Source organism: Atractosteus spatula, chromosome 10 (assembly GCF_055471065.1).
Source record: "Atractosteus spatula isolate fAtrSpa1 chromosome 10, fAtrSpa1.hap1, whole genome shotgun sequence".
NCBI lineage: Eukaryota > Metazoa > Chordata > Actinopteri > Semionotiformes > Lepisosteidae > Atractosteus > Atractosteus spatula.
In genome coordinates this window covers 28,703,727-28,729,542 of record NC_142715.1, presented here as the reverse complement: position 1 = coordinate 28,729,542, position 25,816 = coordinate 28,703,727, and the positions used below count along the sequence as shown (strand labels likewise).

The 25,816-nt window shown below is 44.9% G+C and overlaps 1 non-coding gene across 1 annotated transcript; it reads right to left on the bottom strand.

The window, feature by feature from the left end:
• Positions 1-11,959: 11,959 nt before the first annotated feature.
• On the bottom strand, positions 11,960-12,048 carry trnay-gua (transfer RNA tyrosine (anticodon GUA)). The gene is given in 2 exon segments: positions 11,960-11,995; positions 12,012-12,048. It is a non-coding gene; the product is annotated as a tRNA-Tyr (tRNA).
• Positions 12,049-25,816: the final 13,768 nt, after the last annotated feature.

Genomic DNA, 25,816 nt, shown 5'->3' with positions numbered 1-25,816 from the left:
ACAGTGTTCCCGGGATAAAGATGCCTTCTGAATTCACTTATAATAACCCATTATAAGTGTCTGCCCATAGTGGGAGCAGAGGTTGAAGTAGCTGTCCAGAGCCAACTGCATCAGCAGCGAGATGTGAAAAACATCCCCCTGGGATGCTGTCAGGCGGGACACCTGTTAGAAGCTGAACTTGTAGCGGATCAGTTGGTCCTCCCCGGCCTTTGTGAGACTGGGAGACACAGGGAGTGTCAGGGCAGAAGGTCAGTTTACAGGGTGCACAGGACCCAGATTCATGGAGCCCAGAGAGGTAAAGGCCAGGACACACTGGGGTATCACCCTTCTCAAGATTTTTAATTATCACAGAGAGTCAGGACCTTGGTTATATGTCTCATCTGAAGGACAGCACCTTTTTTACAGTCTAGTGTCTCTGTCACTATTCTTAGGACCCCACAGGCAACAGCATGAGTGTCTCCTACTGGCCCAACTAACACCTCTTCCAGTAGAAACCTTAGTTTTCCCAGGTACTGACCAGGATCATAAATGCTTAACGTCGGTGGGTTTCCAGCTGTGAGTTGCAGGGTGATATGACCACATCTAAAGATAACAGTCCAGTCCAGCCTGGAGAGTCTCAGACTGCTCTGTCAATGCCAGTGTGGCTGATTATAATCTCAGTTAATAACTAATCCATTTGCTGGAGCAGTTATCTGCCGACCAGTAAATAAGAGAAGCATGTTTAGCCTATCAGTACTCACCTTTCAGTTGGTGTAGTTTGTCAGGGAGGAGAAAATGTTTAAATGTTCTGGCCAAACTTCTGTTAAGTATATCACAGCTAGTTTCAGAGACAAGCAGGCAGTCTAACACAGCCTGGAGAAAGTGAGAGGGGTTAATACAGACACACTGACTGACTGGACACTACAGTATATTAACACTGCACTGAGAAAGAGAGAGGTTAATTAATTTTATTGACAGAAAAATAAGATGTAAATTTTAACTCTTGGAACCCCCCCTCCAACCACCACCCCATCCCAAAAAAATAGTAATTGGAATACCAAACTTTAGTCACAATTTACACAGAATGGTTTTGTAACACCAACATTTTTTAAAATTGCTTAGATTGTTATGGGATTTATAGAACAAATTCTAATTTTATCCTGCTCTTCACCAGCCCTTCAAACATCCTCACCACATCTACAGACCCAGAACCAGAGATATTATTTTTTCAAGTTTTGTAGATGGCAAGTTTGGCCTGGCACAACAGAAAGTTAGCTCTGTCAATGCCAGTGTGGCTGATAATAATCTCAGTTAATAACTAATCAATTTGCTGGAGTAGTTATCTGCTGACCAGTAAACAAGAGAAGCATGTTTAGCCTGTCAGTACTCACCTTTCACTTGGTGTAGTTTGTCAGGGAGGAGAAAATGTTTCAATGTTCTGGCCAAACTTCTGTTAAGTATATCATAGCTAGTTTCAGAGACAAGCAGGCAGTCTAACACAGCCCGGAGAAAGCGAGAGGGGTTAATACAGACACACTGACTGACTGGACACTACAGCATATTAACACTGTACTGAGAGAGAGAGGGGTTAATACAGACACACTGACTGGACACTACAGTATATTAACACTGCACTGAGAAAGAGAGTTTAATTTTATCGACAGAAAAATAAGATGTAAATTTTAACTCTTAGAACCCCCCCTCCAACCCCCAAAAAATAATAATTTGAATACTAAACTTTAGTCACAATTTACACAGAATGGTTTTGTAACACCAACATTTTTTAAAATTGCTGAGATTGTTTGATTTATAGAACAAATTCTAATTTTATCCTGCTCTTCACCAGCCCTTCAAACATCCTCACCATGTCTACAGACCCAGAAGTTGTGTAGATGGCGAGTTTGGCCTGGCAGAACAGAAAGTTAGCAAGGAGGGTCTGAGTTTTTAGTTTTATTGCATCACCCACCCCAAACATAATGTCGTTGAAGGCCAGGCCAAGGTTGATAAAGAGCCAGATCAGCACAGCAAACATGGGTGACAGATGGGGGCAGGTGCTGTAGTAGTGGAACACTGTCCACCTCCGCGTGTAGAAGGGACAGTTGTCAAACACAGTCGGATCCAGAAATGACAAACAAATTGACTACCAGGGTGGTGTGCAGGACCCTCCACTGCAAATCACCAGCTCTTTTATTGAAAGAGCTTTTATTACAGGGAAATCTGTAAAGGCTACCTTGTCACGAATGCAGTCCCAGAGCAGCACACGCCCACTCCACGCTGTGCCAGCAGTCCTGATCCATGTCCAGCAGGTGGTGGAGTTATGTGACGTTGGCGCGGACCAGTCTGCCGGTAAAGTCCAAGGAGCGGCCTGGTTCTGTGTCCATTCGCGGATTGTGTACTAGCGGCTCTCAGAGTGTCCAGTATAGACTGGGCCGCTCCTCTTCTCTTCGCACGCGCAGATGCCGCAAGGCTTTCAAGAAACTACGCTGGAAAGACGGTAGTGGAGACGGGTCAACCCTGCTGGTGTCCATCAGGAAGAGCACACAGTCGAGCCCGAGGTGTCCTGTTCGACGTAGCAGGGTGAAGGTCAGCTCCCTCCAGGACAGCGAGGTCGGGCCATACAGCAGCTTCCGTACTGCCTGCAAATGAAAGGCGTCCACCCGGCTCCGGATGTCAACGAGTCCTTGTCCTCCGTCCTCTCTGGGCAAATAGAGGACGCCCCTCTGCAGCCAGTGCAGTCCATCCCAGAAGAAGTTGAGGAGCGTGGCCTGCAGTTCCTCGACCAGTCCAGCTGGTGGCTCCAGCTGAAGCTCACTGAAGAAGGTGACCCTTTCCCTGCCGTCAGTGGATGTGTAAATGTTAATAAAAAAGGTTTTCTTCCCGTAAACTACTCGCATGAGTAACAGGCGACCTTTCACCACCTCACGGACGGGGATAGAGAGGGGCTTGAACCCCACAGCGAACAGCACCGCGACCCCCGCACTCACAGGGGACCCATGACTGTACACGATGTCCCCCTGCCACTCCTGCTGCCAGGCAATGATGTTGGAGCTGTCAGTGTGGGTCTCCTGTGGGAAAGTCACCTGCAGGCTCTTTTCTTTAATGACCTCCAACACCGCTGCTCGCTTCAAACCCTTTGGCATCCATTAATGTTCTATCTACTTTAATGTCGCCCATGTTTGTGGAAAAGAAAAAAAGAACAAAATAAAACACGAACAGACACATAGTACGCAGACGGATCAGAATGTGATGCGAGAGACAGTACTCAGTCATGTTGAGGTGCATTCCACTGTCATGCCATGCTCTTACTCATTAAGCTCTTCAGATGCCATCTCTCTTGATCGCTGAAGTAATTTGCACCGGAGCCCTTTCACAGGTGGTGTGTCACGGAGAGAACAAAGAGCTTGGTGTCGGCAAAAAAGTCCTCGACCACGGTTCCTCTCTTTATCGTCTCTAAAAATTCTGTGATGCTTTGGAAACTGTAGCCTCCTCTGTAGCTCTGCTGGGCTGAGGAGCCCAAGGCGACAGAGGAGTCTGTCAAGCCATCCTTATCATCGCTCCTGGGCATCCGCACTCTCCCAGTGTCAGAGTCACTCGACAGAGCCGCTCTCCAGCAAGCCCTCCATCCTGTTTTTTCTGCTCTGCACTCGGGACAGATTTTTTCGTGTGCTTTCAAGTTTAATGTCATAATACTCATATACAGGTTTATGGTATAACAAAATGCTATTTAGCTAGCTCTCAGATGATAAGTAGTACAAAAAAACAATACAATTGTATAATAGACAGAGACAACAGGCAGTGTGCAAAAACAACATCAGATGTGCAAAAACATGCATCAACATAATTAAATTAAAGGATAGAAATTATGGGGAGTGAGCTTTTTGACATGTAAGGTAGATTTCAATGTGAGCTTGAGTTTTTGGTAAGAAAGAAGGTTCAGATCATAGGTGAGAGGTGAGGTTAGAGTGAGAGAGGCTGGGAGTTTAATAGTTTGATAGCGCAGGTGTAAAAACCCCTGTCCGGTAGTCTCGTAGCCCAGGCCCGGATGCTCCAGTACTGTTTTCCAGATGGTAGAGGATCATACAGTCTGTAGCTGGAGTGTGTGGGGTCTTTGATGATGCTTAGAGCTTTCTTCAAGCACTGTCTGTCATACATTGACCTCTTAACTCTTTCTCTGTGGTGTCTTGAAACCATAGTCTATTTTTTCAGATGTTAACTCTTTTCCTCCCCACACTGCATCGACAGTTTTCACTGGCAAATGAGATGAGTCTTCCTCAGTTGATGTCACTGCCTGATCCCTCTCACCCTGACTCTCCTGAGCAGTGGGGCTCTGCAGCTCCCCTGCTCCGCTAGCACTCGTGTCTTACTCCCCGGTGTGGGGTGGAGGTGGGGGTGGGGGGTTCCCTGTTCTTCTGTGGGCTGTGGCAGTCCAATCTCTCCTACCTATTCTCCTGTGTGGGACACCTCCAGCAATCTCTTCTCCTGCAAACCGCCTGTGGGCTGTCTCCCCGCTGCCTCCCTGCGCTGCTCAGCTCCCCTCTGCCTGCCTGACCTCCAGTGCACCCTGGGACTGAGGGTACCTGCTCGTTTCATCCTCCATCTCCGGGCAGTTCTTCACCATGTTCCCCTCGCTCCCGCACCTGAAGCACTTCATCAATTCCGAAGTAGCGAATACCACATAATCACAGTTGTCAATTCAAAATTTAAGCGCCACATTGATCACTGCCAGGGTTTTTTTCCACCAAGATCACGTACACTTGTCTTCAGAAAGACATGATTTGCTTTAGCTGTGGTGCCCTTCAGCCCAGAGGGACATCAGAGAGACCACCTGTCTGTACAGGGACAGCTTCCTCTCCAGCAGCTCGTTCCATATAAACGGAGGCACGTTGGAGAGGGCAGCACCAGGAAGAAGGTACCGTTCAAGACAACCCCCTTCTCCACCGGGGTGTTTGCCAGATCAGTAGACTGTAGGAAAACAACTATCCCTCCACTCATGCAAGAAACGGACTTGATCTTGCAGCCCACGACCTCCCCAACTGTACATATGCACCTCTCCAGTGGACAGAACTCCACAGGGGAAATTTTAACACCATGGCTCCACGTAAGCTTCTCAAATGAGAAGTCTGGAGGATCAGAGCCCCCAGAGCTGCCTATGGAATGAAAATAAACCAATTTTTTAACAAACCCTTCTTTTTCTCCCCCCCAAAAAATGACAAAGAAAACACAAACCAGTGAACAAACACTGTCACACGATTCAAACACTCTAAGGCTACACCCACCCACTCACTCAGTCTCATGAGAAAACACAGTGAGACAGTGAATACAGGCACTGACTGACTGGACACTACAGAACATTAACACTGCACTGAGTGAGAGAGGTTAATAATGGCTTTCTCCCCACTGCAACTTCTGTGCCTCCACTTGGGAGATATTTTGTCTTCTCCCACTGAATGATACCTCTTCCTCCAAATGACTTCTTTGTCTAACCTGCCCAACTGTATGATCAGATAGTAGAGAGACACACACTCCCAGTCCCAGTATGAACTACCCTAACATTACCATCACTGGCTGGAGTCATCCCTGTTCTTACTGGGAGCTAATCATTAACATCACTGCTGCAGTATGCTGCTCCATACTGGTACTGAATAGGTTTTCAGACCTACAGCATCCCTTATCAACCCAGCACAACCCCGGAGCCAGGACCCTGTGTGACTTTCCATAGACTGTCCCCTGTTCATGGTGTATCAGATACACTGCAGTGTTTGAGCTGCTCCTCTCTCTCTGCCTGGTGTTGTCTCAGGGGTCAGATTGTTCAAGGGATGCCCTTGACACAGATGTCTCAGCTGCACGCACATTCTTGTAAGAACCCCACTCCCCCAGCTGTCCTTCACCTTGAGCCCTGGAAAAGGAAAGAGTGGGAGAGAGTCCTGTTCATTAATCTCTCTCTCTGCAGTGTCTGTCCTCACACAACATTCAGGCAAGCAGGGTCACTGATATTACTCCCAGGTCAGCGCCTGCTGTCCACTGTTAGCCAGCTGACTGTTCTGTGGTAGTGAGAATGAGTGCCCGGTTTCTGGTACTCAATCTCTGTACTCATTCCAGCTGACAAACATTTCTGGAACCTGCAGTACTTCCATTCTCTCCTTTGTCTTCCTGTGACATCGTAGTCCTGAATTATATCACATACATATCTCTGATTAATCCATCAATACATTATGACCAGTATGACCACATGTTCTAAAGATACCAGTCCAGTCTGGAGAGTCGCAGACTGCTCTGTCAGTGCCAGTGTGAGTCTCATTATAATATCCAGTAGCTAATCCAGCTCACAGCAGATTGCTGGATCAGGTAGCTGCTGAACAGATAGGTAAGAGAAGCAAGTTTAGCCCATCTAGCCTGTCTGTCCCCTCCTCTCACTCAGCGGACAGTTTCTGAGGGAGAACAGGTTTCAAAGCTCTAGGTAACCTCCTGTTCAAACAGGAGTACAACATAGCCAGGTTCAGAGATGAGCAGGCAGTCAGACACAGCAGTACGGGAGCACTTCAGAGATGAACCGGGAGGAACAAGTCAATACTTGAGCAGGCTGGGACCCCTCTGTGTCACTCTCAAATCCAAACAGTCCTGTTTCTCTAAAGAGTCCATCTTTCTTCTTGCCTCTGGAGAGAGAGAGGGGTTAATACAGACACAATGACTGGACCCTACAGTATATTAACACTCCACTGCTGGTTCGTGAAGAGACACACAGCAACTCCTAAAGGAAGATGGTGAAGATGAACACTCAGAACAGAGTAATAGAAAGAAAACACTCCAAATGGCACTCTAGCATAAGAGGCCAGCATCTTATTCATGAGACCACTAGAAGTTGAGACTGTGGTGCTGAGCTTACCACACTGGAGCTGGTCTGCTCTCTGTTTCTTGTGCTTTTTATCTTCTGCACAGGGCAAACATAGCGGCAGGCCTTTGGGACTTGAGAGGTGGGTTCTCCCCTGTGTTTCACTCCTCTGAAGTTCAAGCTTTCAGTACTTGACAAGTCTGGTATCAGAAATGGAAGAGTAAAAAAAAAGTAGTAAAGTCCAAAAACGCTATGCAAAAATTCTTAATCAAATAAACAAGCAATAAGTCCAAAACACGGTAGAGGGCAGTAGAATGAGGCAAACAAATCCAAAAACAAGAGGCGAGAGTGAAAAACCACGAAACAGGTAAATGTCAGTAATAATCCAAAAAAGAAAGGAGTTGGAGAAGTATGCGCACTACAGGAGCTCAGGGAGACTACCACAGTGAGCGAGGAACAGGGGGAAGAGGAGAACTAAAATAGTTAAGGCAGGGAAAAGTGATAGGCTAATCACTTACAGCGTGAGCATTTGTGAAAGAGTGTGCACCTGGATATGTGAGAATGAGTGGAATGCGAGCATGTGGGAATAAGGGTGCATGTGGAATGCGTTATATTTGAACACTTTGCATCTAACTTTCTCCAGCTCCACCCTGTAGCAACAACCCTGATTACTGTTCATGAGCTCCTGGCCCCTCTTGTTCCCAGTGGAACCTGTGTGGAGCAGCAGCAGAACCAGAAGATGGGGTTTGTGTTTCTTTATATTGTCTGCTATTGTAAAACAAGTTACCACTTCAGGATAAAGACTCTCCCTCTTTGTCCCTTATTCCCAGGGCTGAACCTGTTTCTCAGTTGGGTGCTCAAAAGCTCATCAACAGCCTTCTAGATCAGCAGTACTGTACTGGGTACAACAGGCCCTGCTGTGAGAGTGGGGGATATGTTCTTGTAGAGCTCTAATCCTCCTGAACTGCATCTCTCCTCTCCCAGTTACTCATGCAGTTATGTCAGTCTATAAACTCCAGCGGTACCCTATTGCTCTTGTTCAAATTATTTTAAAATGCAGTGGGTGATGTTTTCATGATACATGACAAAGGGGTTCTTTTCCTTCAGCTCATGTAGCCTCCAAGGCAACCCCGTGTACACAAACCCATATAGAGTTTGCATCAGTAAGGTCAGTAATGAGCTCAGTCAGACCCAATCCACTGCTTTCACCCCCAACACCCCTTAACCTGGGCTTTAACCACTACCTGTTGCTCCTCACATTGAGTCTTTCACCACCACAATATCAATGAAATGAAAGAACAGTTTTTTGTACCATGTTCTAGTTTTGTGGGCCAAATTGTAATCCTTTATAAGAGCATCCAACAAATCCACCCCCATGTGCTGATTGTAGTCCTTGCCATTCCTATTCCCAACACCATCCTGAACCTGCCAAGACCCATCGAGTTCTTTCACCTTGTGATGGACTGTCTCCACTGTATGCCTTGTGGATGGTACTACACATGGTCACCCATGTGTGACTATCCACTTGGTGAACAGTAGTTCTCCAGCCCTTATCCAGCGCAAGGAGCCCCTTTCAGCCTTTTTAGGATGTTTTGTTTTGTGCGGGGGAAACCCACATGGTTCTCTTTTATCATGCCACAGGCACCAAATTTCATTTTGAAGAGGTCCCAGAAAAGGGCAGAGCTGGTGTAGAAATTGTCAATGTAAACATTATAACCTGTACCCAGGTATGAAACTTTCAAGAGGTTCAGAACTAATTCATAGCTCAGCCCTTTTCCGGTGGCAAAGGGTGATTTTCCTGTATAGATTGAGAAATCACAGGTGTAACCTGTGGAGGCATCAGCAAACACGCACAGCTTGAAGCCCCACTTAGTGGGCTTCCCCTTCATGTACTGCCTAAAGCCTATTCTTGTCTTTGAGGCCACCATCCTTTCATCGACAGACAGATTCTATCAGGGCTGATAAAATGATTTACATGCTGTTAGGATGGAGTCTAACAGGCGTCTAAGGCAGCAAAGGGGGTCATATTCTGAGGTCCCGCTTTTTAGATCACTTTCCCTGTCCTCCTCTGGATCAGGAAGGTGAAGTGTCCAGGATATTGCCTCAAATTTTGATCTGGTCATAATCGACCAGCAGAAAGGAACATCATAGGGCTCCCTAGGACTCCAATAGGGTCTCATATTATGAGATGTGAGGAGCCCCATAAAAATAAAAATTCCTATAATTATACAGGTCCACTACGGACACTGACTGTCACTCTGACTTTGAACCCTGAGCCTTTTGCTTGTCTGCATTTTTGTTCATGTTATTGCACAGTATGCACATAACTTCCATGCTAAAAAAACAGCTGGAACAAATCTAATGGGAAGTATGTTTTGGAAGTGTCCAGCTGGACACCTGGTGTCCATGCTGGACTGAACCTAAACTTTTCCAATGTCACATCCTGCTCTGCTTCAATCTTCCACCTGTCCTCTGGCTCTTCTGTTGGTGGAGGGTCTTCTTCTCTTCCTGCCCTGAACAGGTCTTGTGGTCTGGAGTGGAGTGGGAATCTTCCACCCTCTCTTTGGCCGAGGAATCTCAGCACTTGAGGGGGTGGAGGGTTCTTTGATATCTTCACTGAAAAACAAAAGGAAGTTAGAAATAAGTACTGAAACTAGGAATGAGTTTCATGATTTTATTACTGACCAACAGCCTTTGTTGCTAGGTGACAAAGTTAGGGCAAGAGATAGCACTCCACATGTGTAATGATTGAGCTGCAGACCAATGCTTTGGAGAATGAGCAAGCTTTGCCTGGCTATAATTGCAGAAGGGTGTTAATTCACACTTTAGTGCCAGGTGACCAAGGACCCCCTCTGATCTTCTAAAAAAAACTAATAAATATGCATAGAAATATAAAAACACAGACAATAGTGTTTTAAAATCATGTCCAAGAACTTTATGAAGACTGTAAGACGCAAAAAGCAGCAGTTTCAGAGGTTTGTAAACAACCAACAAGGAAACATAACAGCTTTATACTCAAAACTATAATAGCCAAACGTTTGCTTTGGCTGCATTGTCCATGAGACTCAGAAGGATTACCTTTCAATATTTACAGTAAAACAAAAACATGCAAAGACTTTCTTTGCAGAAAACAATATTTGCAAATCTAATATTTCTTTGTTTCTAATAAGACTCAAAAAGACCACTCATATTCACAACATATAACCAATAAGCATTTCTCATTCCCATATATACAGATAGCGTTCGATCTAACGGTGTTATTGAGGTTTATAACTAATAATAGCAAAGGTCTGGATTGTATAAACAAAACAAAAATACTCACAATCCAGCAGTGGGTCCAGTCCTTCATCAAAGGCGTCTTCAGAAAAAGAAGATGCACATCTTACTCTTCCCATGAATCGCCCGAATATATTTCTTCAAGTACCTGAGCAGCCGTCTTTTGGCTTTTTCGGCGCTCTGCTTGCCATTTAATTTTTGGGGATAAACCCTTCCGTTTACGCAAAAGGGCGATTAGGTGCACTCTGAGGAAGTGCGTCTGGGAAGATGCGTTCCTTTTGGTTTGGTTTCAGTCCGCCCCAATGTATTGAGCAGCTTTATAGACCCACTCTAAATTTCTAGTGGTCAAACATTCACTGATTGACAACCTTTTCCACGAATCAAAACAGCAAATAGGCACAGAAAAACTGTTGCGTTATTTGGAAGAAGCCACAAGATTTTTAAAGGAAGCTCCAATGAAAAAGGTATGCGGATCCTATGCAGACGATGGAGCAGGTAGATATCTGAAATAGGCGTATAATCCGAAACGTCAGGCGAGATCGTGGTCAAAAGGCGAAAGGTAGTTCGTAAACCAGGAGATACGGAGATAGACGTACAATCCAAAACAGAAAGCGAGGTGCAAGGTCGAGGGGCAAAAGGGTAATCAAATCAAATCAAATCAAAGTGTATTTATCAAATGCACAACAATATGGTGTTCAGCAGTAGTTGCTGGCAATGAAATGTCTTTTTCTGCGAGCTCACAAAAATTACAAGAATCACAAAAATCACAAAAATTCACAAGAACACAAAAATCACAAAATTGGGGTTACATTTTTGAAATGGAATAAAACTCAATATGAGTAGAGCTGTTATGTGTCCATGGTGTGTGCAATATATACAGTTATGCTGAATATAGTGAGAATTGTGTATCCACGTAGCCATTACAGGTGGTTTGCAAAGGAGCTGCAGGTTGGCTATTTAGCAGTCTTATTGCCTGGAGGTAGAAGCTGTTCTGTAGTCTGTTGGACTTGGACCGAATGCTTTGGTACAGTTAACCGTACAGTAGGAGGGAAAACAGTTTGTGACTGGGATGACTGGGGTCCTTGAGAATGGACCTGGGTTTCTTCAGACATCTAGCTGAGTAGATCTCCTGGATGCTTGGTAGCTCACAGCTGGTGATAAGCTGTGCTAACTTCACCACTCTCTGCAATACCTTGTGATCCTGGGTGGAGTAGTTCCCATACCAGGCAGTGATGCAACCAGTCAGGATGCTCAAATTATTAAAATAATAGTTATTAAAATATCAGATTGTGTTTCTGCAACATTTCGTGCACAATACGTCATTTTTATCTAATAATAAAAAAACAGCCACAACAAGAGCTTTACACGCAGTCTGGGGTATTTTCCCCTTTTATATTTTTGCCACTTTATATTGAACCTGTTATACTCCCAGAAGTGCACAGTAGCTTGTACTTAATAAAAATGTGCAATTCACTGCTGGCATAAACAGATGTGTGCTGTGTCTGCCTTTGTAAGCATTTGTTTAAAAAATAAGTCACAATACAATAAAAACACAGAAAGCACAAACTTAATAATATAACGATACAAAATCAATACCAAATCATTATGCCAATTAAGTAGCTATCCTTTGAAGACAGAGAACACCTTTATATCTACAAAAAACTTGACATTTGTATGTATTTTTGAATTAAAAAGCAGACAGTGTAGTCCCTTAATTCAAAGATCAGATCTTGGCCAAAACAAGACAATCAGACGTGAGGTGAATTCAGAACAGGAGCCTCTGCTTCGTCGTTTATTGAGCTTTTGATCAACGTATGAATGAAACAGATTCACTATTTTAACTCTTTGATTAAACAAAGTACACAAAATGTGCCTTCCTTTGAGCCGGAATTGAACCAGCCACCTAAGGATTCCCAGCTATTACCCACTACAGTCCTCCGCTCTACCAACTGAGCTATCGAAGGGCTGTCAGTAGATGTTCTTTGGCCGATACTGCCCAATGTAGTGAACTGTTCCGGGTGATTTAAATCCCAGATTGACATCGTTTCCAACTTGTTTCCTTTTTATTTACTTGAATTTAAGCTGCGAACCAGCATTCTCTGTATAAACTTGCAGGGATATTAAAAAATGTTTGATGGGGTATCAATTATTCAGAAATGGACTCCTTTTTTTTCTTGGGGGATCATATTAAACATTTCATTTGGATCTACAAGAGGATCACCATGAGGAACAAAACTAAGTTTCATTCTGTGTTTATTAGAAGCATTATCACAGCTAATGCATGTAAAGCCTTTAGTATGCGACAGTGAGAGTTCAGTTATGCCGGAGAACTGAAATTAAGTAAATCCATATTTAAATAGATTGCAAATCTTCAAAGTGTTTTGTCACTGCAAATATTATTACAGGGGTTTACCAGCTGCCGGACGTGCTTGTTTTGGGATTATTTCCAATAAGTATCCCATTAGTAGTTGTGTCCTTACTGGTATCTTTTAAACATTCGATTATATACAAACAGGACAGAGACAAAGTAATAATCCCATTTTAAGGTGTCTTGCATTTTAATTTACTGAACAGATAAATTGAAATGCTCTGATTCAGAGCCCCTGCAGTTCGTGCTACTTAGAACCACGACAATGCTCCTGAGTCCTGGGCACTACACTGAGCACATGTTCAGCTGGGCTCTGACTTTGTTAAGCACGACTTCTTGTTGCAGTTGAGCTCAGAGCTAGATATGATCTCCATATTCTACCGCAATAAGTAGTCTGAAACTTAGTAAATAGTACACAGTTTTTAACTGAAGTCAGGTTGTTAAAAAATTAAACCAGCACCCTGTCACTGAAACTTACCCCGGTCTTCCGCGCGACAAGCGGGGGTACTCAACACTGTACTAACAAGGAGCGGTTGTCCGCAGTTGAGCGTGAGCTCTGATTACTGTCAGCAGACATTTCTTCATTTCCAATGATGTTTTCTTCTGCTCTCAGCTTTTTACCGGTCATAAATGCTCAAGAAGTAATTCATTTGAGTTTGAAGTCTGTCTCTGTTACCTTCGGTCCTGAAAAAGAAAAGCCGTGCGTGGGAGACTCCCTCTCTGAAGAAGTTTGCCGTCACCCTGCAAGAAAAGAGAGCCATCATTCACCGAAACAGCCACTAAGACAAATAACATTAAACACGTGAAATGCGAGATGTTGTGGAAATGTTTTCTACTTAGAGATTCTGTCGTTTCTACTCTAACGAGAGAGGCTCTTTGTCGGAAGTAAGATTTGAACAAACGTCTCCAGGGGAAACTGCAACCTCAATCCTTAGACCACCAGGCATCCTGTCTGCGGCTCTTATATTGCATTATATGTTTTATTTATTTCTACTTGTTGATAGGAAAAAAAAGTGAAATCGTGTAATTTGGGAAATGTATTTTTTTCATGGGGAAAACTAGCCTGAGCAAATGTAAAGTTAAGAGCAGCGCTCAATAAAAACCATTAAAGCCGAAAGCGCTTCTTATGCGGATCAGTATATTCCGATGCCGGTGGTTCTGCAGAAGAAATAAGAAAAGCCGAACTCAACGCACTGTGTTACCATTACGGCTACTTTGGCTGCAGCTGCTTTAAGATCTACTCAGCGGGCACAGAAAGTTGTATGAGGTCAGACAGGTTTGCGCTGTCTAAATAACAGTGTGCGAATTTAAACTTATTTAAATAAGACTATTTACAATGTAATACATGCTCCAAAAGCGTTCATACTGCACTGGCTGCTATTTGAAACGCCTTTAGAAATGACGCGTAATAGAGATTGATGCAGCTGGCTTTTATGCTTCACAATACACTGCAATCAGGAAAATAAACCAATTAGAAATATGCAATACAACGTCTTTGAGTTCGGCTCTTATTTCTTCTGCAGAACAACTGGTATGGGAATGTACTGATCCGCATAATTCGCGCTTTCGGTTTCTGATCGTTTTTATTGAGCGCTGCTCTGAACTTTTACATTTGCTTGTGCTAGTTTTCCACGTGAAAAAAAAGAGATTTCCCTAATTTCACTTTTTTTCTTATCAACGAGTAGAAAGAAATAAATAAATTACATATAATTCAAGATAAAAGCCACAGGCGAGTTGGCTTGGGGTCTAAGGCGTTGCGGTCAGGTCACAGTTTCCTCTCGGGTTTTTTGTTCGAATCCCACTTCTGATAAAGAGGTTTTCTCGTTTTTCTCTGTGAAAAGACAATCAAGTTCTTAACAAATTTCATATATTAGACTTCCGCAATACGTTTTGGCTTTAACAGGAAACTGTGCGCTTCCACAGAAAGAGTAACAAGAAGAGACGTTTCCATGTTACTTGTAGACTTAGATAAATGAACGTGGCGGTGAATGAAAGAGACACGGACGGGGTTCGGACCCGCGATCTTCGGTTTACGAGACCGACGCCTTACCACTTGGCCACCACTGGGAGTAGGTCAGCTTACTCTATGTTGAATCAACGCTAGTAATTTTACTGTTGTAATAGAGGAAATTAGAGGCGCAGTCGGTAGAGCTTGCGACCCTTAAGTTCAAAATCGTTGATTCATGGGTTGTTTGTGTCCTTTCGGATCCCTCTAATCTTTTAGTAGGACAGTGCAAGCAGGACGTGATAGGGTACAGTGACTCCCAATGTCATATGAGCTTTGTGTAATTTAGCTTTCTTAACGCTATGGGGCTCGATTCAGATATCGCTGTGAAAGCAAGGGACGAGCAAAGGTTTTTTCTAAATTGAGGGTGATCTGCTCCCGAGTAATTATAAACACCTGAGCGTTTACTGTTTGCTGTTGTGTTACTGTGATAAAGGAAGACCGCACTTTATCAAAATACTGCTGCTTCCTAATTTTACATAATGGTATTTAGACCGGGGAGAGTGACTGCATTCCAAGAGGCTAAAAGTTGATTTCACAAAGCCCCCATTTAATAAAATACATTAGAAACCGCAAGGAAAACAGTATGTTTTAATAAGTCTTCTCCTGGTTTTACATTATTATAGTCTTTCACATTTGAATGCATACCTTACCGTAAATCTTACCTAGATTACAGGCAACGCAAACAGTTCTTGATGCACGAAGTCTATTTATAGTTGACTTTCTGCTAATCACCTCTAATAGTTCATGAATCTTCCTGCCCATCATGTGCCTGCTAAGCGGTTTCTCCATTTTCCTTCTCCTGTCATTGTCAGCAAGCACATCAAGATGGGAAAAATGTAACAAGGAAAAAGAGTAGCTGGTAGGAGAGGGATTTGAACCAAAACCTCAATATGGAGACAAGAATACCCATGAGAGCTAGAAACACACAAGTCCTTGATCAGGGTGCGTTAGAACACTCAACCATCCTGACAAGGAACTGGTAGGAGTGGGATTTGAACCCACACCTCGATCTGGAGACAAGAATACCCATGAGAGCTAGAAAAACACGAGTATTTGATCATGGTGCTTTGGTGGTGGTGGTGGAGGGGAGTCCCCATTACCTGTAAAGCGCTTTGAATGGTGCTTTAGAACACTCAACCATCCTGACAAGTGAAGGATGAATGGAGGTGTATTGAATACACCAGTAGTTCACTAACCTCAGTTGCTTTGCTGGAGAAGTGCCATGTTACCTGTCAAACGTCAAACGTACAAACGTGTTGTACTTTCCAACCTTTGAGTAATATTTTCCAGAGCTAGGGCGCAGTTGTCTTCACAATCTGGATTATCTCAAAAGCAATGACGTCTGTGTAAAACAGATTTTATTTTCGGGAACCGACGTTGTATTGCATATTTCTAATTGATTTGTTTTCATGATTGTAATGTATAGTGGAGCATAAAAAACATCTGCAAAAATCTCTATTACGCGTCTTTAATGATGGCATTTCAAATAGTACCGAGAGCGAGGATCAAAACCCCCTCCTGGCGATAGTTGCCTCACGCTCTGAACAACCAAGTCCTGCTTATTCCCGTTGTGGGTCGCGGATGGTGTGTTTTGGTATTTACTCGAAATTACGGAGGATACATGGGACTGCATTTACCTGATAACATACCGTGATCTCTAGTACCTAATGAGCTTTGATAATTCAGCTTGCTTGTCGCTTTGGGCTCAATTCAAAAGTTGCAGTGAAAGCAGGAGCTGAGCAGGATTCTGTTTAAATGGAGCCAGATCTGCTCACAAGCGGGGAAACACTTCAGCGTTTACTAATTGAAGACCACAATCCGCTAAAACACCCCTGTTTCTTAGACTAAAAGAAGCTAAAAGCATTTTTGAACATGGGTTATATTGTAAATACTGTTATTAAAAAGCTTATTCGCATACTGTCGGTTATTTAGACGGTGCAAAACAGGCTGCCCTTATAAAACTTTCTGTGCCCGTTTTGACCAAGGAGAACGTATTTCTGATGGAGCGCTATGCGAAAAGATTTAATAAGCTTTACCCCTGCCAATGATTCAGCATGAAGAAGTAAAAGTTTCAAAGGGAAAAGCAGCTCGCTAACACAGCCAATATTAAAAGTGATCTCGGCAGATGTTGTTCCCTACATAAAGCTGAAAGTGCCAAAGAGAATTTCTGTTGAGAAAACAAAATATTTTTTCTGCCTTGATGTTAAGCTGACAGCCTGTCTTTTAGAAAGTCTAATTCTTAACATCTCACACAGCCTCTCAACAGACTAACAAAAAGAGCTTTTATTGATCGTATTGCATGTCTTAAAACACTAACATTTGGCAGCGGTGGGACTCGAACCCACACTCCCAGAGAGACTGGAACCTAAATCAGCACCTTAGACAGCTCGGCCACGCTACCTTCCGCCATGCTCATCTTCCTCACATTGCTGGCTTGGACTGGGGGAGCTTCAGCTCTTGTCGTCGGATCTAATGGTATCATGACATGTGGAAGTGACTGCACCTTCATCTTCCAAGATGCTTTCAATACCACAAACGCTACTTTCACCGGCACAAACGTAGCAATAACAAAGGAGGTGGGATTCATCCTTTGTGCTGTTTGTAGGGGCGCAACTCTACGGTGATCTACTGACTTGAAGAGAAAAAATCAAAATCCTCTGCTATTACTGTTGCTTTTTTCATAGTTTCTTCAAATCCTTCATTTGAATGTCGATTTTGAAGGATATTGATGATAATACCACATAAATTGTGGTTTTCTTGTGATCGCCAGTTTTATTCAAATACCAGCCTTTTTTTATAGTTCCTTGCGTGTTTCACAAGGTATAATAGCTCCCCTCGCATCCTCAGCTAACATATTTTAAAATTACAATAGATTATACAGCATGCATGTTTACATTTATATTAAAAATATATAAATAAAATAAAGTAAAGATACCAAATAACATACAGTGCTAACCCAATAATTCTTGTCAGGTTCTCCAACAAATCTGCGTTGTTATTTTAACATGTTTCAGCTGAGGGTGCAACAGGAGTATAAATGAATTTTCCCGCCAGCCATTCAAAGACCAAATTCCATGAGTGAACATTATTTTCTCAGAAGTTGCCGGCGGTTTTGAATTATGTCCACAACTGTTGTAGTAGTTCCTTCTAGAAGTTCGACACATGCAAAGCACTCGTTATATCATAGGTGTTAAAGTTCGCTGAGCCTATTCGAGTCATGGTGTGTATCCCTGCCTATCATTGGGAGACAGGTATCTTTTTACACTCAGATTCCAATCTTCAATGCTTTGTGTGAGAGCTTACATAACTTTCATTTTCTCACATTTTCTGACGACTGTTCCAAAGGGGCACCCTGTCAATTCCGAATACTTTTAAAAAATCTGCCTGCATGTTTGATTATTGTCATTTCATTTCGAAAAAGTTCAATATTGATCATAACTAAAGAAAATAATGATCATGAACAAAAAAGAAATAAAGATGCGAGTCGATCTTGAATCACAGCTGGGTGACACGGGCTTCTGTTCTGATATGGTTGTACGAGAAAGAGGAGGAATCGCCAATCTCCTATAGAACATGAGTTGAATCAGGAGTGAGACATTTCGTATACTCGTGCATATGTCAACGCCTGACCTACATCGTAAAAGTAACATTAAGTTGTCAGAGACATTCATTTATATACAAACAAGAGACAGACCAAGTAATAATTCTACATTAGTTCAGGTAGGTAAACCTGAACTAACTAACAAACCTATTAATAATTCTACATTAACGTGTCCTACACTGATCAGACTAATTGACATGGTCTGATTCAGAGCCTGTGCAGTTTGTGCTAATTACAACAACGACAGTTCTGAACCCTCATCACCGAACTGAGCACAAGTTCAGCTGTTCTCCAGTTTTGTTACACATGGTTTTTCATTGCAATTGAGTTCAGAGCTGGAGCTGATCTCCAGACAGTACAGTGTTTTGGGTAAGTTGTCGAAATTCGCATGAGGCTGCAGACAACTTACCCAAAGTGTTTTCTATAGCTTTCAGGTGGAGTTCATTTATATAAAAGAATGTAAGTGGTATAAACGCAACAAGCCAGACGGCAGTCCAACCTATAATTTTCTGACACAAGGCCTGACGCGTTATTCATTACGCCACTGACCCTGCTATTGTAGTGCTAAAAAAAACACATTTTCTACATTTTTGTCTGTTTAAAAATCACTCTAAAAAAGACAAAGGGTTTGTGTGTCGCGCTAAAATTCCGCTTCATTTCGAATGACAATAAAAACCGTTTTGTTCCAAGAAATCATAAATTTGTCACAGCCTTCATACTATACTTCTCTCTTGTATTAGTAAAGTTGATTTAAACTGAACAATATATGAAAGGTTTCATCTATACACTTACACATAATAAGTATACGAATAAATACTCGAAAGAAGCCGCAGCTCAGGTGTTAGAGAGATTTAAAATCGGATCGGAGGATTTAGAGTCCAGACTGCAAACCAACAGCTGACACAGGTCCTTTATAGAACCGTTTTGATTTCCTCTACTTTGTCCCCGTGACGTCATTGTACTGCTCGCAGCTGAGCCCGACACACGTCTGGTTTCTGTCGCTAGGCGCACACCCTGCGGTCCATGCGGGTCCTAATACCCCAGTACAATGATGGGGACACTAAACTGTAAACAGGTGCCGTCCTTCGGCTGAGACGTAAAACCGAGGTCCTGACGCTCTGTGATCATTCAGGAGAATGGTGGTGGTGGAGGGGAGTCCCCATTACCTGTAAAGCACATTGAGTGGAGTATCCAGAACAGCGCTATATAAGTGTAAGCGTTGATGATGATTATTATTATAATGTAAAATGCAATAAAAAATCAAACTTTGATTCAAAATAGATTAATGTAAAAACTGATAAAGCTAATGCTTTTTTCAGGGCTATATCTACTTTTTTTAAAAAAAGCGAAGTCTGTTGCGATTGTGAGAGTTAGAGAATGTGTTCCAGCGGGTGCCTTCATATCATGAGCGTCAGTCTCGCCCGTAGCTGCGAGAAGGTTAAAAGCGCACAAGTGATCTGTAGACGATGTTCGGGGAAGAAATAATTCTGTTTTCAGCACAGGGAGTGAGAATGAGCTCAGCCCGGCTCCCAGTAGAATCCATTCTGGTTTGGTTACTGTTAGACTGGGCGTCTGAGGCTCTTTGGATCGCAACGTAAAAAAAAACAATTGCTCACATCGTGACTTCCACGACAGGAAGGAAAGATATCACTTTAAAAAATCAGAACTGAAGATTTGGATCCTGAGCCTCAATTTGATCAAATTATTAAAATAATAATTATCAAAATATCAGATTGTGTTTCTGCAACATTTCGTGCATAGTACGCCATTTTATCTAAAACAGTCACAACGAGGGCTTTACATGCAGTCTAGGGTATTTTCCCCTTTTATATTTTTGCCACTTTATATCGAACCTGTTATACTCCCAGAAGTGCACAGTAGCTTGTACTTAATAAAAATGTACAATTCACCGCTGGTATAAACAGATGTGTGCCGTGTTTGCCTTTGTAAGCATTTGTTTAAAAAATAAGTTCACAATACGATAAAAACACAGAAAGCACAAACTTTATAATACAACGATACAAAATCAATACCAAATCATTATGCCAATTAAGTAACTATCCTTTGAAAACAGAGAACACCTTTATATCTACAAAAAACTTGACATTTGTATGTATTTTTGAATTACAAAGCAGACAGTGTAGTCCCTTAATTCAAAGATCAGATCTTGGCCAAAACAAGACAATCAGACGTGGGCTGAATTCGGAACAGGAGCCTTTGCTTCGTCGTTTATTGAGCTTTTGATCAATGTCTGAATAAAACAGATTCGCTTTTTTAACTCTTTGATTAAAGTACACAAAAAGCACCTTCCTTCGAGCTGGAATCAAACCAGCGACCTAAGAATTCCCTGCTGATTCCACTACAGTCCTCTGCTCTACCAACTGAGCTGAGCTATCAAATGGATGCTGTGGTATTGCTCTCTGGCACACACTGCCCAATGAAGTAAAATGTGAAATGGGTGATTTAAATCCCACTTCGACATCAAGTTTCCAACTCGTTTCCTTAGTCTCATTTACCTTGAATTTAAGCCACGAACCAGGATTCTACTGTATAAACTTCCAGGGATATTACAAAATGTTTGATGGGGCATCAATCATTCCAGGCGGAAATTGACTCCTTTTTTTTCTCGAGGGATCATATTAAACATTTCATTAGTATCGAGAGGAGGATCACCAGTAGACACAAAACAAACAGTTTCTTTCTGTCTTTATTAGAAAGTAGCGTTTGTGCTACATTAATAATATTTTCGTGGAAATAAAGAAGTTGTACATTTTAAAATTTATATTTGAATCGAAATGTGGTTTTGAGTTAAATATTAGCGTGTTCATGTAATTAGTTTGTGTTTGTCATTACTATATATATTTCCATGTTACTAGAATTTGTAACTGAAGTTTACTAGTTGTGTTTTTTATGATGATTAGACATTTGAATACAATATTGTATATAATGTATAATTTGAACTTTGATATGCAAATGAGAGATCTGGCCCAGCCAATCTCAAAGCTCTCTCGGTCTGGAATGGAGCAGCTCCCCTCTTCTAGTTATTCACACTGGAGTTAGGTTACATATTAGCACATTTCATCTAACAGTTGCTCCAGAAACAAAAAACGTAAACAAATGACCTGGAATGTGACCACACCTATGAGAATGTAGTTCAACAGATAACTTGTAAACCTTGTCATAAGATTTTTTTTGTTCTACAAAATAGACTTTATTCCACAAAAAAACATCTCAAAAGGAACATCTCACACATATTGACACTCCATGTAATACAAAAACAACGGCGGAACGGAGATTGATTGTCCGTTATCAATCTTTGCAAGTGGGGGCGGATTTGTGCAATTAAGAGAGTCCCTCCAAACCTACCACTTGCTATTGTCCTTTAATCCCTGTATAGGGCCCAAAGTCCTTTCCAGCGCTCCCTCGCCGTGGGGAAACCCCATTTGGCGACGTGGCGCTTCGTCCTCCTCCTGAGGTCCACCAGGATCCTCTCCTGCATCTCCCTCGCCCCCCACTTTATGTTGTGCCGGATGAGAGTGTTCCTCGCCTTCCACAGTCCTTGTTTTGTGAGGGACAGCAGCAGCCCCCGCAGGTCCTGTGTCCCCTTGTCCAGTCCGGTGGGTGCCAGCCCCCAGCAGAATGTACTGGTAACTGAGCACCGCACCCGTTCCCAGGAGTTGCATAATGTTGTCCATTCTGCCCCACACCGCCTTGGCGAAGGAGCAGCTCCAGAACACGTGTTCCTGAGTCTCCTCGACAAAACACGTGTCCCGGGGGCAATGCGGATTCCTGGAGATCGAGTGTCTGTAGAGGACCTTTCTGGTAGCCAGTCTCTTGTGTACAGCCATCCAGTTGAGGTCCTTAAGTTGGTTGTCAAGTTCTTTGGTCTGTGTCCTTTCCCAGACTTGACTGGGAACCTGCAGCCTTTCGTCAGCGACCAAATGCCCCCTCACCTCTTTGTACAGGGCTCTGTGGTTGGTGCAGAGCTCTGGCTGTCTCGTGGCCTCGTACCTCCTGCTCCACTTGACAGCGTGGATGTAGAACTCCAGTCGCATCTCTGCCTTGGGCCCAGTGTTTGACCACTGGACCAAGTGCCTCATTGGGATGGAGAGCCACAGCCTGACAAAGTACTAGTACTTGTGGCCGATGGGCTCCCGCAGCGCCCAACAGAGCTTGCAGTAGACGATGCAGTCGAGTTTCAGGGGGAAATGTGGGACATCTCGACCCCCTTCCTCGACTGGCTGACACATCCGGTTTCTCGTGATGTACTCGTACTTGCCGCCCCAGACGAAGCCAAAGATCATCCCTTGCAGTGCTCGTCTGAGTCTGGCCGGCAGCGGGTACACCACCGCCAGGTAAACCAAAGCCAGAAGGATGTCTGCTTTCAACACCATCACTTTCCCTGTGTAGGACAGCGACCGCGTTTTCCACAGACCCAGCTTCACGTTCACCTTGGCGATCCTCTTGGTCCAGTTGTTGGTCTCGTTGTCCTGGCTCTGGAAGGAAACCCCCAGTATTTTGAGTGGCTCCGTGCAGAGCTCGAGACCCTCCGGCGCCATCGTCCTGTGCTTCCAGGGCCCGAAGAACTTCAGTTTGCTCTTTCGGCGGTTGAGTTTCGACCCCGAGGCTCTGGAGTATTGCTCCATGACCTGCAGGGGCCTCCTCAACCCCCTGTCCGACCTCAGGAACAGCGTCGTGTCGTCGGCGTACTGGGAGATCTTCAGGGTCTCCCCCGTGCCTCCCGGTATCTCCAGGGTCCCGTCTCACCGTCTCTGCTAAGGGCTCTTGAAGAGCAGGGAGATGATGCCCTCCCTCATGGTGTCTCCGAGTTTCCCCCGGCGGAAGATCTCCTGCGCCACTTCCACCAGATCTGCCGCCAGGGTGTCCCAGAAGCAGGTGTAGAATTCCTTGGGGAGTCCGTCCGGCCCTGGCACCTTGCCATTCCCCATGGACAAGAGCGCCGCCTTCAGCTCCTCGGCCGCGATCGGACCCTCCAAGTCCTCCCTCACCTCCTCCGGTACTCGAGCCTTCAGCTCCTCCAGAAAAGCATCGCCTGCCCTCACCTCCGTCTGCTTTTCTGAAAAGAGCTCCGTGTAGAAAGCGGTGGCCGCTTCTACCTTGTCGCTCTCGTCCAGCACTTCCTCTCCATCTCCCTGTCTCAGGCCGTGGATCACCCTCTTTTTCTGGGCTCCTCGGACCTGATTGAGTTTGCGGAGCCTCTCCTTCAGGTCCCGTGCCCGGGCTGAATTGAAGGCTCCTCCCCCGTTAGCCGAGCTGTACTCCTCCTCTAGTTGTCTCTGGAGTCGTGCAGCTTCCTTCCTCTCCCTGGCCACCTTCCGTCTGCAATACGTCTGCGCCAGGGTTCAGGTCCTGTCTTTCACCGACTCCCACCATTCCACCATGGAGCTGTAGCCGTCTCTCAGATCGACCCAGCTTGCGTAGTCTTTACAGAACAGTGCCTTGAAGTCGTCTTCCTCCAGTATCTCCTGGTTCAGCTTCCAGTACCCACAACCGAATGCCGGCAGGTTGGTGTTAGCCACCACCGTCAAGCGCTCGTGGTTGGAATACCACTCCGGGGACACCGTGGCCGACTCCAGGGAGCAGGTTGTGTGCAGAAAGATGTAGTCCAGGCGGCTGCACACTCCCCGGGAGTTTTTCCATGTCGTTCCGGCGTCGTTAGGGCGGCACCGTCTGAAACCGTCTACCAGGGAGAACTGCTTGAGTAGCGACTCCAGCTCTGCCGAGCTAGCGTCGCTCCCCTTCTCCCGGTCGACGTTGAAGTCCCCGCCAAGCACCACCTGTCTGTTGGTGGTGCAGCAGCTGGCCAGGTCAGCAAACACTTCCTTCAGGATAGAGGGTTCTGTTGGAGTATAGACGTTAATCGCTCTCAACTTCTGCCCCCTCCAGTCGATGTCTGCGACCAGGATCCGGCCCTGCACCTCCGAGAAGGAGGAAACCAGCGTCATCTCTGGGTTTCCGAGGAGGATTCCCACTCCGGAAGAGTGGACCCCTCCTACGCTCCAGCATGATTCTCCCTTCGTCCATTCCCTGGTGAATGTCAGCTTGTCGCTTTCATCCTTCAGGTGGACCTCCTGTAAGAAACAAACTGAGAAAGACTTTGAGGCCAGATCATGAAAGACTCCCCGTCTTTTCAACGGGTCTATTAGCCCTCTCACGTTAGTTGTTAGAAAGGTAAGTTTCACAATCATGATTAAACAAGTGAAAGTTGAACCTCCTCTCTTTGTGGTTACAGTGGAAACTTGGGAGTCTACATCTGGGCACTGTTTAGCCTGTAACTCCTCTCGTTCGGGTCCTGGGGGGAATATGCTGGGCTCCCTCCAGGTCTCGCTGGGGACTGAAAGGTAAACATGCTGGACAGGTCCAGCCCTACCATCAGTCCCGGCTCCAGGGCGGCTTCAAAGTAATCCTCGTCTTCCTTGAGGATACTCTCCACTATCGCTTCAGGAAGGCTTTTTTCTTCCCTTTCTCCAGGAGTTTCGGGGACCTCCAGTTGCTCCTGGTCCTTGGGGGAGGGGGTTCCGACTTCCTGGGCTGCCTCTTCCTGTTGTCCCTGGGCCTTGGGGGAGGGGGGTTCTGTTTCCTGGGCTGTCACTTCCTGTCGTCTTTGGGCCTCGGGGGGGAGGGTTTCCATTTCCTGGGCTGCCTCCTCCGGTTGTTCCTGGGCCTCGGTGGAAGAAAGTTCCGTTTCCTCTAGGACTTGGAAACGGTTCTCCCTTACCACTCTTTTCTTTTGTCCTTCCGAAGGTGGATCCGCCCTGCATCTTTTCTCCCGCTTTCTCTTTCCCTTCTTGCTGGGAGTTATTAGGGCCCTTTCTCTGGTCAGCCATTTTGTCTGTCGTCCTGGCAGCCATCTTGTGGCACTGGTGCGGCTGGGGGTGTGGCCTCGGCAGTTTCGGTTCTCTGCGGGGGAGGTGCGGGTTCTTTGTTCTCACCTCTCTCCCTTTGTCTTGAGACCGGTTTCTGCCGGCCGGCTTCCACCACCTGCGCAAACGAAGGTTTGCTTACCTTGCATTGGTGAAGGAGGTGTCCCTCGGCGCCGCATCCGTTGCACTTTTTGGCTGCCCGGCAGGTTTTTGCCAGGTGCCCCTCTTTGTTACAGTTGTGACATCTGACGATGTCACACGTGTTCTCCTTGTGGCATCCTGGGGTAGTAAAGGTACCCCCTGTCGGCTCCGATGTTGAAGCGGGCCGGGGGGTGCTGGAAACCGTCGACGCCCTCTGGGTCCTCTTTCAGGAGGACTCGGTACTGGCGTTTGCCGTACCAGACGCCGCAACTGTCCCTGATTTCCGTTAGTTTGCCCACCACAGTTACATACCTCCCTAGGTACGCTGTTACCAGTTCCATTGGTTCGTAGGGGTTGTATGTGAGGACTGTGATGGTCCTCTGGTTCGTCTTCCTCATAGTCTCCGGCCTGAAATCAGAGTAACCGGGGTGCTTACCTTTTTCTCTGATCATTTTCGTTGCCTTTTCATATGAGGCGTCCGTGGCCATGTAGGCCTCCATGTATCTGTCTGCCTTGTTGTCTTGCAGGCAGTAGAGATCTCCGGCCACCAACTGCAGGATCCCTCTCAGGAAGGTAATGAAAAAGGATTTCGCAGTTGTCATCGTCTCTGTTTTCTTGGTCCAGTGGAACCGGATCAGTGTCTTCTTGTCTGCCATCTGGAAAGGAGAAAAAAGAAAAAAGGAAAGAAAGAGAGAGAGGAAGGTCCTGTGGAGAGGAGGGTTTAGCTTCT